General features: G+C 37.4%; 1 protein-coding gene across 19 annotated transcripts in view; it reads left to right on the top strand.

Annotated features, from left to right (window-relative positions):
- The window catches only part of LOC126951481 (calmodulin-1-like), a 1062071-nt gene that overhangs the window by 1001547 nt on the left and 47600 nt on the right, over window positions 1-12924 (top strand). Inside the window, exon 1 of one of the 19 annotated variants that reach the window (XM_050785621.1) lies at window positions 2946-2951. The exons of the other annotated variants lie outside the window; for them this stretch is intronic. The gene's annotated coding sequence lies outside the window, so the exon portion shown is untranslated. Of the gene's footprint in view, window positions 1-2945; window positions 2952-12924 lie in introns of those variants that run through there. 19 annotated transcript variants of the gene reach the window in all.

Here is a 12924-nt window from a genome sequence, read left to right as displayed (position 1 = left end):
AATATAACAATAAGGAAGATTTGTCCAGGATTTTCCTCTCAGACAGGTGGATATTCACATTTGTCAGAGGTCCACATCGAACTTGCATCACTGGGATTTGCTGAAAAACATAAAGTGAAGAGTTAAAATTAAAACAAGCATATAGCGTTTCTGATACATTGAAGATAATCAGGAATACAACAGAAAAACTGAAAATAGATATTGAAATATACATTATAATTGCAAATTGGCAGAGATCAAATTAACATTTGAATCTTTATTATCAAAATTAATAGTTTACATTTCTCTATGAAAAGATAGAGGCAGATTTAGGAAGTGAAAAAGTAATAGAAAGTGAATAAAAAATATACAATTGAGTGATAAAGAAAGAACCTTAGATTCACCTGTAATAACATATGGCAATACAAATTTTAGAGGGACTGTATAGTTAAATGTTTACAAAATAATTAGGAAGCTACCATATTTTATGAACTCTAATATCTGTGTATTTTAACTTTTTTTTTTTTTGTTTTTGGACACAGAGTCTCACTCTGTCGCCCAGATTAGAGTGCTGTGTCGCGATCTCAGCTCACTGCAGCTTCTGCCTCCCAGGTTCAAGTGATTCTCCTGACTCAGCCTCCTGAGTAACCAGGATTATAGGTACACACCACCATACCCGGCTAATTTTTGTGTTTTTAGTAGAGACGGGGTTTCACCGTGTTGGCTAGGCTGGTCTCAAACTCCTGGCCTCAAGTGATCCATCCCCCTTGACCTCCCAAAGTGCTGAGATTACAGGCATGAGCCACTGCACCCGGCTATTCCAACATTTTAATATCATTGAAGTAGTGATTCAGGTTTCAGTGAATGGCATATAGCAGTATTATTTTTTAGGACTGCATAAAATAATTGTATATTTTATAATCAAAATACCTTAATTTTGATGAAGCATGGTATATATAAAAGAAGGTAATTACTTATCTGATCTTGGGTGAGAGGAGGGATTCTGAGTAATGTGGAAATTACTCTAAAATCATAATAGTTAAGCCAGACTCCATAAAGAAAGATTGCACTGGATAAAAATGCAAACTATAATATTAAAAGTTAAACAACAAAGTGAGAAAGACCTTGCAATGTAAGTGACATATAATAGTTTACTACATATTGGTTTTCATTTTATATAATTTCATACTCAGAGAAAAGTTGGAAGGCTAACGTAAAAAATTCCAGTATAACCTTCACACAGATTCTTGAAATGTTTACATTTTCCTGTATTTGCTTTAGTCTTATCTCTTTCTATAGAAAGCTAGATACATAGACAGATAGATGATGATAGAGGACAGATAGATATACAGTGTATGTGTTATACATATATAACCTTTGAGAATAAATTACTGAGATGATATCTTTTGATCAACAAATGATTCGGTATCTATTTTCTAAAAGCAAGGACATTCTCTTACATAATCACAGTACAATAATAAAAAATTAAAAAATTAACATTGATACAAAACTATTAAATTATTATTAACATTTCAATGATTATTCAAATAATTTTCTCTTTTTTTTTTTTTTCTTTTTTTGAGATGGAGTCTCGCTCTGTTGCCCAGGATGGAGTGCAATGGCTCAATCTCTGCCCACTGCAAGCTCCGCCTCCTAGGTTCACACCATTCTCCTGCCTCAGCCTCCAGAGTAGCTGGGACTACAGGCGCCCGCCACCACGCCCAGCTAATTTTATGTATTATTAGTAGAGATGGGGTTTCACCATGTTAGCCAGGTTGGTCTCGATCTCCTGACCTCATGATCCGCCCACCTTGGCCTCCTAAAGTGCTGGGATTACAGGCGTGAGCAACTACGCCTGGCAAATAATTTTCTTTTATAGGACAAAAATCGAAGAGTATGAGTTGCATTCACTTATTGTTTTTCTTTCCTTTAATCTGGAATATTACTTTACTTTTACTTTATTTTTAATGACCTCGACTTTTTAATGACACAGGGAAGTTATTTTTTCAAATGTTATTAAATTTGAATTTGTCTAGTGTTTCTTCAGTATTAAATAAACATCATTTATTCTTGTCAGAAATACCCTAGAATTGGTGCTATATTTTTTTCATTACCTCATATCAAAAGACACAGAATATCAATTTATCCCAATACTGGTGATGTCAACTACTTGAATAAATTTGTGCCTGCCATATTCCTACACTGTAAAATTACTATATTTTATTTTGCAATATAAAAGTATCCCTTGTGTAGATATTTTGAAGATATGTAAACATACATCCTGTCAATCATCAAATCTTCTCCCACTAGTTTTAGCAACCACTGCCATTCCTTGCCTGAAACAACTACTACTACAATAGTTACTGTTCGTAATTTCCTAATTCTGTGAATCTTCCTCTGAATATTAGTTAGGATGCCAATGTAAGAAAACGCCCCCATCATTTGTTTATTTTTCTCTTACTTTCTTTTTCTTCTTCTTCTTCTTCCTCTTTTTTTTTTTGAGTCTTACTCTGTCACCAGGCTGGAGTGTAGTGGCACCATCTCAGCTCACTCCAACCCCTGTCTCCCGGGTTCAAGTGATTATCTGGCCTCAGCCTCCCAAGTAGCTGGGATTATAGGCACACCCCACCACACCTCACTAATTTTTGTATTTTCAGTAGAAACAGGTTTTCACCATGTTGGCCAGGGTGGCCTCAATCTCTTGACCTCATGCTCTACCTGCCTCGGCCTCCCAAAATGCTGGGATTACAGGCATGAGCCACCGTACCCGACCTTATTTTTCTTATTTTCTTATTTTTCTTACCTTCTTATTTTCTGATAGAAGTGTGCACTCATGGATTCTTATGTTGTTTAACAGGTAATACCCAATTAAAATTATTTGATTTTGATATGCAAATTGCCCCAACATTGTCCAGTGGGAGCCCTTTAAATCTCTCTTTGGGGTGGATTATATGTGGAAGGGTGCGGGGGATGTGTATTGTCATGTTCCTTTATTCCCTAAGCATCTCCCTTACTTTCTGGCACAAAGAGATGTTGCACACTCATCCTCTACTTCATTACCCCAGTGCCGACACCAGCCATCTTTCTAAAGAACCGTGGTTTCTTTGGGTGAAGATGAGCATTTAGTTTGCTAATTGTTACTAGGATGTCATTCTCCTAGGCTTTCTTAGAGGACAGAGCTAAAAATATATATATATATATTCACTTAGAGAGATGGAGATAGTTTAGATAGATATAGACAGTTACAGCCATATATATTCACACATAGATATATCATTAAAACTAGATGTCATTATATATATGCATATCCATTGATCTATATAAATATATCTGTACCTATATATGACGATATATATCTGCCTATATATATTTAACTATACCTGAATCTATATCCATATCTACTTATCTATTTATATAAAACTGTGAGTTCTTGGTGCCTTTGACTTTATTACAACATTACAGGATTCATTTTAGCCTTTCCTTATTTATAACTTTCACCTTTGACAGTGAGAAACCTGTTTCCCATTATCCACAATGCATTTACTTCTTATTTGTTCAGTATTAGAATTCACGAATAGTAATTTTAGATTTGCCATTTTTCTCTTTGTTTTAGGCTGAGAATATAGAATCCCAATACTGTGTACAAATGTTGCTTGGATTAGTTGTTGCTTCTCCCCCCGTGTGGTTAATGTTGTCTGTTTAAAATAAAGTGAGTATATTTGTTTCTGTTTTAGGTTGGTATTTTTCCCCATCCCTGTTGATTGTGCGTGTGTGTGTGTGTGTGTATGCATGTGTAAAATGAAACATTAATATGTCTCCAAATGTCAACTACTCAAGAAAGACTACTCAGAAAAGTGACTCACCTTACACTCTTTCTAGTCTGCCATTTTCCTTCCCATTCCAACCAATCATTGTGGACATTTCCAAATACTAAGAAATGAGACATAGAAATTATATTCTATGTATAAAATTGTATCCTATTTATCATTGTAAATAATGTCTTAGTTCAGGTTCTCCAGAAGCATGGCTTGAGTTAAGGGCATTGTCCATACTAGTTATTCAGGATGTGTTCCAGGAAGGCTAGAGGGAGTAGGGCAGAGATGAGGACAAAGTCAAGTAGATGTGGGTTTCGGAGGAAGTGATACTCTGAGTGTCTGCGGCTGAATCACTGCAGTTGTCCAAGGGTGGTTCTCTGAAGGTTTCAGGTTCAATTGGTTAGGAATTAAGAAACCAGAAGGAGAAGCCCTGGTACGCTGACCAGGGAAGACAAACTAGATGAAGCAAGAAGTCCTCTGCTCCGACATGGCTACCAAAATGCAGTCACTGAGCTTAACTGAAGAGTTAACCAAACAAAAATAGGAAGACAAGGATGAGGATATTGACAGAGCCATGAATTAGACTAACGTGCCTGCAATCCCCACTCACATATTTGTGACATCAGAGCCTCAAATTTGTCCCTAACCTTTCTAGCAACAGATAAATAAATAAATTTAGTATAACAATTAAGGATGACCATAAGTTAAAATATAGGCAAATTTAGAAGAGCTAAAGCTCCTCTTAGTAGTAAGATTGAATAGGAATTTCATCAGACTTACTTCATGAGTATTACTCTGTGAAACACTCTGAGCGATTTCATTCACAACATACACTCTTGAAAAGCAGCTGCTTTTACTGTGACCTTCAGTTCAGGTATATGTTTTTATACTAAAGTAGAATTCAGTATAAAGTTGTAAAACACATACATTTCTTAAGGCCCTTTTTTTTTTTTATTGTCCTTATAATTGCTAAGTTGTTTTCCTAATTTGTCAGAAGAAAGTCTATTGAACCATGATTACTTCTTTGATACCAGAAATGGAGTTTCTCTTTCTTGGAAGGCTCTCCTATCAGGGATGTGGGACTAAAGGCAGAACCAAAATGACAAACTGGTGTGAAATACTGTCCCAGACAGCTCAAGGACCTCTCTCTATCTCTGTCTCTAATTCTCTTTATATTTTTCTTTGCCTCATCTCTATCTCACTATTTCTATACCTATCAGAACCAAAGACAAAAACCACATGATTATCTCAATAGATGCAGAAAAGGCCTTTGACAAAATTCAACAGCCCTTCATGCTAAAAACTCTCAATAAATTCGGTATTGGTGGAACGTATCTCAAAATAATAAGGGCTATTTATGACAAAACCACAGCCAATATCATACTGAATGGGCAAAAACTGGAAGCATTCTCTTTGAAAACCAGCACAAGACAGGGATGCCCTCTCTCACCACTCCTATTCAACATAGTGTTGGAAGTTCTTGCCAGGGCAATCAGGCAGGTGAAAGAAATAAAGGGTATTCAATTAGGAAAAGAGGAAGTCAAATTGTCCCTGTTTGCAGATGACATGGTTGTATATTTAGAAAACCCCATCGTCTCAGCCCAAAATCTCCTTAAGCTGATAAGCAACTTCAGGAAAGTCTCAGGATACAAAATCAATGCGCAAAAATCACAAGCATTCTTATACACCAATAACAGACAAAAAGAGAGTCAAATCATGAGTGAATTCCCATTCACAATTGCTTCAAAGAGAATAAAATACCTAGGAATCCAACTTGCAAGGGATGTGAAGGACCTCTTCAAGGAGAACTACAAACCACTGCTCAATGAAATAAAAGAGGACACAAACAAATGGAAGAACATTCCATGCTCATGGATAGGAAGAATCAATATCGTGAAAATGGCCATACTGCCCAAGGTTATTTATAGATTCAATGCCATCCCTATTAAGCTACCAATGAGTTTCTTCACAGAATTGGAAAAAACTGCTTTAAAGTTCATATGGAACCAAAAAAGACCCAAAAGAACAAAGCTGGAGGCATCATGCTACCTGACTTCAAACTATACTACAAGGCTACAGTAACCAAAACAGCATGGTACTGGTACCAAACCAGAGATATAGACCAATGGAACAGAACAGAGCCCTGAGAAATAATACCACACATCTACAACCATCTGATCTTTGACAAACCTGATGAAAACAAGAAATGGGGAAAGGATTCCCTATTTAATAAATGGTGTTGGGAAAACTGGCTAGCCATATGTAGAAAGCTGAAACTGGATCTCTTCCTTACACCTTATTCAAAAATTAATTCGAGATGGATTAGCGACTTAAATGTTAGACCTAAAACCATAAAAACCCTAGAAGAAAACCTAGGCAATACCATTCAGGACATAGGCATGGGCAAGGACTTCATGTCTAAAACACCAAAAGCAATGGCAACAGAAGCCAAAATTGACAAATGGGATCTAATTAAACTAAAGAGCTTCTGCACAGCAAAAGAAACTACCATAAGGGTGAACAGGCAACCTAAAGAATGAGAGAAAATTTTTGCAATCTACTCATCTGACAAAGGGCAATATCCAAAACCTACAAAGAACTCAAACAAATTTACAAGAAAAAAACATAACTATACCTCTATTTATCTATCCATTTATATTAACCAATGAGTTGATATTGGTGTCTTTAACTTCCACACAACACAGGATTGCAAAGACCTACCACGTGCTGGGGAGTCTCCAGTTCCAATATCTTTCAAAATTACAGAAAATGAGGGTTCACATCGGAGATTTTCTCAGGTCTGACCTCCCAGGACATATCAGGAAGGCTGCATGAAGGTGTGTGTGCCATGTGGCAGGAGGTACTTTGACATGCTGGACTAGATTAGCAGGACACTGTACCAATAGGGAATAGTTCTGAAACCAAGTCATATATGGCAGTTGAAGAAACACAAAATAATTACAAGTACTTGTATTTACAATCTCTGTAGGGGAATCTACAGAGTAAAAGTTAAACCAATTTATGTGAGTAAAAAAGACACTTAAATTGTGAGGACAAACTTTAAACAAATAAAGTGGCCCCCAAAATAATAGAAACATCCTGGGGAAAAATTACATCCAACACATATTTCAACTAGATGCTGATTATGGTCCATATTTTTATCAGCCAGGCTTTCAAGTCCCTTCAAACTGCCCAGTGTTATGGTTTTAGAAAACTATTTTTAAAAGAGTTTGTCTTTGGGAACAAAAGGAAGTGACTTTACAACCTGTGAGAGACTGAAAAAGTTACTAAACTTCTCTAACCCCAGTAAAGTTATCTATAAAATTTGGACAGGACTTTCATCTTGATTTCAAATTTGTGATATTGAAGTAAGATGCTCTGCGCAGTTTACAAAAAATGGGCATGGCACATGGTAGGTAAGCAATAAATGGGAATCTTTCTTCCTCTCAGCCAAAGTTGCAGAATTTGTGCCAAGATCCATTTGGATAATGAATTCAAAGTATGTAGTAAGAAATATGGTAATACCATGAAAATTATACTTTCCTACATAAGACTTCATTATTTCTTAAAAAGCCACCAAACAAAAGTCAAAATTTTGGATTCTGTTCCCGTCCTTGCCCATTGCATATGTGGCACAATTATCATCTCTGAAACTCCATTCCCTCATTTTGCAACACAGAAATTGCCCCCATTTACCTCATATGGTTACTGTGAAAATCAATTGATAAAAATGTACACTATCAACTATAAAATAATATAAAAACAGTAGGTGATGGTAATATCAATGTTATGTGATTAGAGTCATAAAAGTATAAGTGTGGTACAAAGCTGAAATGCTAGACCCAGGGCAGAATAGTGTATTTCCTTTCTTGAGTAGTTTCCTTATTTCAATTAGTGGGAAAAAGTTCTGTGGATAAAAGTATGACACAGGAATAATTTTCAGATTTGAATGTTTTTGGTAATTATTACCTGTAGAGTCACCTCTATGGCCCTTACACTCCACTCCTGGGTCAGTGCCACAGATGGCAAAGCCTCTTGGTGTTGACAGTGTTCTTGAGTGAGGATGAAGAACAGCAGCTTTCACAGGGCGTGGCAATAAGCCTCTAACCACACACAATTCTTACCCAACCTTTCCTACTCTTCCTGAGAGCATTCATTTTTTTAAAAAACCCCTAACACTGTATCCATTATGTAGAATAGGATAATTCAAGGGGCTCCCAAGACTTCACAGGACGAACTCACGTAAAGCTTCAAAAATAATAAGGGATACAGCATGGTTAGAGGAAAATCCTCAGGCAAGCATTGTGTTTCTAAAAGCACTACAAGCACCCCCCAAACCCAGCGTCCTTTCTCAGTGCCACAGAACGCACCTTGGGGTGACCACCTCCTCTGCCTCCTGGGGGTTCCCTGTCTTAGCACTTGAAGTTCCGTGTTCTAGGAATCTCTTGAGTCCAGGTAACCCAGGACGGTTGGTCATTCCAGATGAGTTTCGTCTTCAGCTTAGGAACCATCAAGATACATGTGGTTTCAGGGAATTCCAGGCAAAAGGTCCCATAAGATCTTCATTCCACTGGTTTTGCAGCAGGGTCAGTCTGGGTAACCTGGCGCGTCCCGAATAAACCACCCATAAATGGAAGTATTTGTAAAAAATATAGAGAGATGTAAGCTAGGGTGTCTCCAGGGAAATTTCAAACTGTAAACAGCATATTATAGCTCACTAGTGAGCCCATCTCATTTCTATTTTGGACAAGGGTCAGGATCAGATGTCCAGGCATCCCAGAAGTAAGCATAGAGCTATCCTGTCAAGCTGTAAGACTACCTTATCTTTTGCACTATTAAATTCTTCTCGGTATCTAGGGAATTTAGAGTTGTAGACAGACCAGCATAATCAGCCAGTGGTGGGCAAGACTCTAACTTAGAATCCCCAAGATGCCGCCCCCTGGTGTTCATCACCATAATTGCCGCCCCTTGAATGTGGGCAAAGCAAGTGAACATGATGCAATTTCACTCCCATGGTTGGGATACTAACGTTGAATTCATGGAAAGGAGATTTTTCTGGTTGGGCCTGACTTTATTAGGGAGCCATTTCAAAACACGTGAAAGGACAGAAAGCTGCTCTCCCACTGGCCTTAGAAGAAAGCTAGCCGCCAGACTGTGAGAGGAGGAGGCCACACAGCAGAGACCTTCCGGCAGCCTCTAAAAGTGAAAGCAGTCCCTGGAAGCTGAAGAGTCCAGCATTTGGCCTCCATGCTCTGAAATTTCAAAGACGCCATCAACTTGCAGAGATAAATCTCGTTACTCTTTAAACCCCAGATACTCAGTCTTGGTGCTCAAAAGTCAGTTTTTTAATGAATAAGAAGTAGCCAAACTGCTGGAAATGAATTTCAATAGATCACTCAGTGGACTATAGAAAAGATTGAGGGTTATGCAACACTCTGAAAAGGTCATGATTTTAAGCCTCATCTAAAGACATCACAGGCACATGAAGAGGATTAAAATCACTTTGAAAGCATTGTTTACCCATCGCTAATGACCAAATGGAATCTCATTTCTTTTGTTATTACAGCTATTTTCTAAGCGAATGAACGTGTACTTCGGTAAATGGGTTTAACCTTTCACAGATAGAAAAAATAAGAGGATTTTCATTTAATCTCTCTTCTACAAAGCTAATGCTGAAATGAAACTCCTCCAGCCATTGTATTTTTGTACAATGCATTATATAACTTTACAATACTTAAAATTTTAGTCATATGTGTACAAGGGAGATCATTAGCATACCTAATGTCCCTAAAATGATACAGGTCAAAGTTATTATTGTGTACATGGCAGTGACATATATTTCTCTGACAAAGAGTCATTATTTCTTCCCCTATTAAAGTTGAAATTGTCAAATATTTAATTTTCCATGCTAAATTTAATTTTATCAAGAACATGATTATTGTAGGCATACATATTTAATATCACTATTTACAATGGCATGTAATCAAACTCCAGTCATTTTAAAAATTCACAAAAAATAGAATACCTAATACTACTTGAGGTCTTAGTCAAAGAATCAGGGAATAGAAGGAAGGTAAGATGGTAAAAAATATATATATTCTACCTCCCTTCTGTTTTTAGTGGAACAACCCCTGTGTTATCCTTTTCATTCCATTATTGTAAGAATTCTCCTGAAATTTTCTCCCTCCTTCTGCACTCTCCTCTTTCATCTCTTCCTTTTTCTAAGCTAGCTGTACTACTGATTCCTCCCTTCATACATCATCTCCCCTCTCTTTGACTCTAATTCATGTCCTTCTTTTAAAATAATATAAAGTTAACCATCACCTTATTTTTATTTATGTACAAGTGTCTCCTTTGTAGTCTGTGAGGAAAACAACAATAGAAAGAACTTCCCCTAACAAAGCTATTCCATGTAGCCTTTCATCCCATCTGCCTCTTTCACCTGTAAGAAAGGCCAGTGCTTCACGTCTAACTAGGCAACAGCAACATCCTATCTGAATAAAATCAGATTTCCAACAATAACAATGAAAACAATGTGACTGAGCCTATTACAATTTGATGCTTTCCAGTATCGTCAATCAATTTGTCAGCACCAGTAAGACTGCCTAGCCTTAGCTGGCTGTATTTTTCCATCCCAGGCATGCACTGCTGCCCGTCCTTATATAGAAGGCTATCATCGCAGGAGTAAGGTTATTGGACCTGTCACACCTTACAGCATGGTTTTCAGCTTATGGGAGAAAGGTGTGCATCCCAGAGCTGAAGAAATGGGTTCACACTCAATGAGATGAAGCCATTTTGAAAAGGTTATCCACATAATATATCTCTCATAATAAACCCAACTTCTGTCTTTCCCACTGGGCTCATGTTTTTATGATTTTTTTTAATATTGTCTCTTTTGCTTTTGGTTGAAGGATTGAAATCTGCTCAAATTTTTATTAAGTATAAGGAAGTAGAAGGTAAAACAGTTGTTTAATGTGTATTATTATAAACTTTTAACAAGTTTGCAAAATATTATATTATCTTTGTTTATAACTATTTCAGCATAGGATCTTCTATCTTCTGTTTCAAAACACAGGGAATCTATAGTTTTCACTTCTCCTGCCTACTTTTGTCTTTTGTCCTCTTTTGCAATTGTGTGTAGTTGACATTATGATGCTGAGCATCCTTATCTCACTTCCTTATCATTTTTTCGTTGCTCTTCCAAGGCATCATGTAGTCGGGCTCATCAGCTCCACAGTGTGGGACTTTCAGGCAGACTCCTTCTTCCACAATTTGATTGATGGAACTTTCTGTTCTCAGCATTGCCTTCGATTTTGATTTTATTTTCTGCTGTAATTTTGCTTGGGGCACAATCTCCGTTTTCTGTTGTTTTTTCTTTTTTCCTTGGTTAAATATACATTACTTCCGCTTTGATTTTGTGAACAAGAATAACCTCAAAATATTATTTTTATTTTTATGTCAACAAACTGTCTGAAATGAAAGACGTTATTTTGGGTGTTCACGGGTAACCCCCAAATTACTCTCAGCAATTAATGTAAAAATTGTATATTAATTTCCTTTATACCTTAGGTAAGAATTAAAATACTTAGAGAATAATCTTGTACTGACATGCACTGATTTTGCAGATTTCGATAATGGGTATTGATGCACTGAGTTCAAAAGAACCAGGGGTTACGGACAGAAAGGTGATACCAAGAGAAGACTATGAGTGCAGAAATCTTAAACAACAGGGAAGGCAGTGACTCTCAGTTTCCTAAAACAAAATGTTCCCAAAGGTTATCCGATCAAATCTCAGCCTATCCCCTGAGACAGTACCAAAAACATAATAGGCACTTAAAGCATGTCTGCCAGGAAATTAGGTAAATGCATGAACTAATATATTCAGAGTAATATTTTATAGAAATGAAAAAACAGAGAAAGAGAGAGAGAGCAAAAGAGAATATAATCACACGAGGTCAGCAACTTCTCCCTCTCTCTATTCATTTCTAAACACCCTCAGGATTTCCTGACTTACAGAATATTGAGAACCAATTCCCTCTAAATCACCAAACTTTGCTGTAGTAATGCGTAAAATAAGGTGCTTGGATGCTCACTTTATAATCGTAGCACTTCATATTATGTAACATTTTAAAGTTTACTGAGTGCTTTACAAAATGCATTATCTCATTTAAATTCATCTTCTATGAATGATTTCATATTGCCCAGATGAGTGTCAGTACACCTTAGCAAAATTTTAAAACAAAAATGGTCATATTGCCTGATAAATACAGCTCTGCTCACAATTTTTTTTTTTTAATGGTTAGAAGAACACATTGTATTTGCATTTAAGCTTGCAGGCAGGAAGGTGATATCTGGAAAATACACTCACCAGATAAATGAGCTAACTGCTCTGCTTAAATCTGTCACTGGCTGTTTCAAATATAGGACAAGGAAACTGAAAAGCTTGTTCAGGCTGGAAAATCCGATTATAGTTTAATTTATTTATTTTTATTTTTATTTTATTTTATTTTTTTTAGACAGAGTCTCACTCTGTCACCAGACTGGAGTGCAGTGGCACGATCTCAGCTCATTGCAACCTCCACCTCCTCGATTCAAGCAATTCTCCTACCTCAGCCTCCTGAGTAGCTGGGACTACAGGTGCACACCACCACACCCAGCTAATTTTTTTGTATCTTTAGTAGAGATGGGGTTTCACCATGTTACCCAGGATGGTCTCGATCTCCTGACCTTGTGATCTGCCTGCCTCAGCCTCCCAAAGTGTTGGGACTACAGACGTGAGCCACTGCCCCTGGCTCGATTATGATTTCAAATGAGGGAAAAGGTTCCTGTGATCGCCCTCATCCCCAACCCTAGGGTTCATGTTGCAGGTTGGGATTTGAGCACAGTGGTGGCCTCCCCAGGTGGGCTGGGTGGTGGTGGGGAGGGCTCATTCTGATCCAGACAGTAGGGCTGCACTGACAGTAGAGAACTCAGCAACAAGAACTACCCAGTGGTCACCATGCACCAGTCATTCAAAAACAATGTCAGGGAATACTCCTCCTGAACAGGACAAACCATATCCCCAAACCCTTACCCACAGCCTACCTGGCTGCAGTTGAGACAGGATGTTTCAAGATAAAAATTCTAAAAC

Source organism: Macaca thibetana, chromosome 3 (assembly GCF_024542745.1).
Source record: "Macaca thibetana thibetana isolate TM-01 chromosome 3, ASM2454274v1, whole genome shotgun sequence".
NCBI lineage: Eukaryota > Metazoa > Chordata > Mammalia > Primates > Cercopithecidae > Macaca > Macaca thibetana.
Note: the sequence above shows the minus strand (reverse complement) of the source record. Positions and strands in the feature narration are given on the sequence as shown.